This window comes from Anopheles maculipalpis (genome assembly GCF_943734695.1).
Source record: "Anopheles maculipalpis chromosome X unlocalized genomic scaffold, idAnoMacuDA_375_x X_unloc_81, whole genome shotgun sequence".
Classification (NCBI taxonomy): Eukaryota; Metazoa; Arthropoda; class Insecta; order Diptera; family Culicidae; genus Anopheles; species Anopheles maculipalpis.
Window position 1 is genome coordinate 7,501 of NW_026060548.1, and position 4,128 is coordinate 11,628.

Consider the following 4,128-nt stretch of genomic DNA (forward strand, 5'->3'; position numbering starts at 1 on the left):
AAGAATGTTGATCATATGCAGTTGATACCGGTACGGGTCCGTCATTACTCCTCCACGGAGTGATGATCGGTTTGCTTGAAGGGGGCAATACGCATCGTTGACTTACCTACGGGTAACCCGCTTACGAGTGGGTCGATTGCTGTCGGGGCAAGCAATCGGGTTAGCGCCGTATCCGGATATAGAGAGTAGTATGGGGTGATAATGATTAACATGTCGAGTGATGGCTGCACCTCCTAGTGGAAAGTTCAAACGTGACGGTTGCTTCGCTACGGGGTACTAGGTACCTCTTAGAGGAGCAATGGAGTATGGAGTCCAAATTGAATGTTTGGACTTCAAAAATTTCTCTAAGTCCGGTACTTAAATCCCTCGGACATAAACTCACAAAATACATGTTATTGCATTAAAAATTTTGCTAACCTAACAAGAGATGAAGGCAAGTCGAATTGGTTGGTCGGAAACCAAAAATATCACTAAGTTCGGGACTTGGGTACAAACCGAAAGTTAATATGATGTCCCTGAACATGCATATAAGTTCGAGTATTGATATTATAAACCTAACAAGAGATGAAGGCAAGTCGAATTGGTTGGTGAGAAACCAAAAATATCACTAAGTTCGGGACTTGGGTACAAACCGAAAGTTAAAATGATGTCCCTGAACATGCACATAAGTTCGAGTATTGATATTATAAACCTAACAAGAGATGAAGGCAAGTCGAATTGGTAAGTAAGAAACCAAAAATATCTCTAAGTTCGGGACTTGGGTACAAACCGAAAGTTAAAATGATGTCCCTGAACATGCATATAAGTTCGAGTATTGATATTATAAACCTAACAAGAGATGAAGGCAAGTCGAATTGGTTGGTCCGAAACCAAAAATATCTCTAAGTTCGGGACTTGTGCGCAAACCGAAAGTTAATATGATGTCCCTGAACATGCATATAAGTTCGAGTATTGATATTATAAACCTAACAAGAGATGAAGGCAAGTCGAATTGGTTGGTCCGAAACCAAAAATATCTCTAAGTTCGGGACTTGGGAGCAAACCGAAAGTTAAAATGATGTCCCTGAACATGCATATAAGTTCGAGTATTGATATTATAAACCTAACAAGAGATGAAGGCAAGTCGAATTGGTTGGTCGGAAACCAAAAATATCACTAAGTTCGGGACTTGTGCGCAAACCGAAAGTTAATATGATGTCCCTGAACATGCATATAAGTTCGAGTATTGATATTATAAACCTAACAAGAGATGAAGGCAAGTCGAATTGGTTGGTGAGAAACCAAAAATATCTCTAAGTTCGGGACTTGGGTGCAAACCGAAAGTTAAAATGATGTCCCTGAACATGCATATAAGTTCGAGTATTGATATTATAAACCTAACAAGAGATGAAGGCAAGTCGAATTGGTTGATAAGAAACCAAAAATATCTCTAAGTTCGGGACTTGGGTGCAAACCGAAAGTTAAAATGATGTCCCTGAACATGCATATAAGTTCGAGTATTGATATTATAAACCTAACAAGAGATGAAGGCAAGTCGAATTGGTTGGTCCGAAACCAAAAATATCTCTAAGTTCGGGACTTGGGTGCAAACCGAAAGTTAAAATGATGTCCCTGAACATGCATATAAGTTCGAGTATTGATATTATAAACCTAACAAGAGATGAAGGCAAGTCGAATTGGTTGGTCGGAAACCAAAAATATCACTAAGTTCGGGACTTGGGTACAAACCGAAAGTTAATATGATGTCCCTGAACATGCATATAAGTTCGAGTATTGATATTATAAACCTAACAAGAGATGAAGGCAAGTCGAATTGGTTGGTGAGAAACCAAAAATATCACTAAGTTCGGGACTTGGGTACAAACCGAAAGTTAAAATGATGTCCCTGAACATGCACATAAGTTCGAGTATTGATATTATAAACCTAACAAGAGATGAAGGCAAGTCGAATTGGTAAGTAAGAAACCAAAAATATCTCTAAGTTCGGGACTTGGGTACAAACCGAAAGTTAAAATGATGTCCCTGAACATGCATATAAGTTCGAGTATTGATATTATAAACCTAACAAGAGATGAAGGCAAGTCGAATTGGTTGGTCCGAAACCAAAAATATCTCTAAGTTCGGGACTTGTGCGCAAACCGAAAGTTAATATGATGTCCCTGAACATGCATATAAGTTCGAGTATTGATATTATAAACCTAACAAGAGATGAAGGCAAGTCGAATTGGTTGGTCCGAAACCAAAAATATCTCTAAGTTCGGGACTTGGGAGCAAACCGAAAGTTAAAATGATGTCCCTGAACATGCATATAAGTTCGAGTATTGATATTATAAACCTAACAAGAGATGAAGGCAAGTCGAATTGGTTGGTCGGAAACCAAAAATATCACTAAGTTCGGGACTTGTGCGCAAACCGAAAGTTAAAATGATGTCCCTGAACATGCATATAAGTTCGAGTATTGATATTATAAACCTAACAAGAGATGAAGGCAAGTCGAATTGGTTGGTGAGAAACCAAAAATATCTCTAAGTTCGGGACTTGGGTGCAAACCGAAAGTTAAAATGATGTCCCTGAACATGCATATAAGTTCGAGTATTGATATTATAAACCTAACAAGAGATGAAGGCAAGTCGAATTGGTTGGTGAGAAACCAAAAATATCACTAAGTTCGGGACTTGGGTACAAACCGAAAGTTAAAATGATGTCCCTGAACATGCACATAAGTTCGAGTATTGATATTATAAACCTAACAAGAGATGAAGGCAAGTCGAATTGGTAAGTAAGAAACCAAAAATATCTCTAAGTTCGGGACTTGTGCGCAAACCAAAAGTTAATATGATGTCCCTGAACATGCATATAAGTTCGAGTATTGATATTATAAACCTAACAAGAGATGAAGGCAAGTCGAATTGGTTGGTCCAAAACCAAAAATATCACTAAGTTCGGGACTTGGGTGCAAACCGAAAGTTAAAATGATGTCCCTGAACATGCATATAAGTTCGAGTATTGATATTATAAACCTAACAAGAGATGAAGGCAAGTCGAATTGGTTGGTCCGAAACCAAAAATATCTCTAAGTTCGGGACTTGGGTGCAAACCGAAAGTTAAAATGATGTCCCTGAACATGCATATAAGTTCGAGTATTGATATTATAAACCTAACAAGAGATGAAGGCAGTCGAATTGGTTGATAAGAAACCAAAAATATCACTAAGTTCGGGACTTGGGTACAAACCGAAAGTTAATATGATGTCCCTGAACATGCATATAAGTTCGAGTATTGATATTATAAACCTAACAAGAGATGAAGGCAAGTCGAATTGGTTGATAAGAAACCAAAAATATCTCTAAGTTCGGGACTTGGGTGCAAACCGAAAGTTAAAATGATGTCCCTGAACATGCATATAAGTTCGAGTATTGATATTATAAACCTAACAAGAGATGAAGGCAAGTCGAATTGGTTGGTCCGAAACCAAAAATATCTCTAAGTTCGGGACTTGGGTGCAAACCGAAAGTTAAAATGATGTCCCTGAACATGCATATAAGTTCGAGTATTGATATTATAAACCTAACAAGAGATGAAGGCAGTCGAATTGGTTGATAAGAAACCAAAAATATCTCTAAGTTCGGGACTTGGGTGCAAACCGAAAGTTAAAATGATGTCCCTGAACATGCATATAAGTTCGAGTATTGATATTATAAACCTAACAAGAGATGAAGGCAGTCGAATTGGTTGATAAGAAACCAAAAATATCACTAAGTTCGGGACTTGGGTGCAAACCGAAAGTTAAAATGATGTCCCTGAACATGCATATAAGTTCGAGTATTGATATTATAAACCTAACAAGAGATGAAGGCAAGTCGAATTGGTTGGTAAGAAACCAAAAATATCACTGAGTTCGGGACTTGTGCGCAAACCAAAAGTTAATATGATGTCCCTGAACATGCATATAAGTTCGAGCATTGATATTATAAACCTAACAAGAGATGAAGGCAAGTCGAATTGGTAAGTAAGAAACCAAAAATATCTCTAAGTTCGGGACTTGTGCGCAAACCAAAAGTTAATATGATGTCCCTGAACATGCATATAAGTTCGAGTATTGATATTATAAACCTAACAAGAGATGAA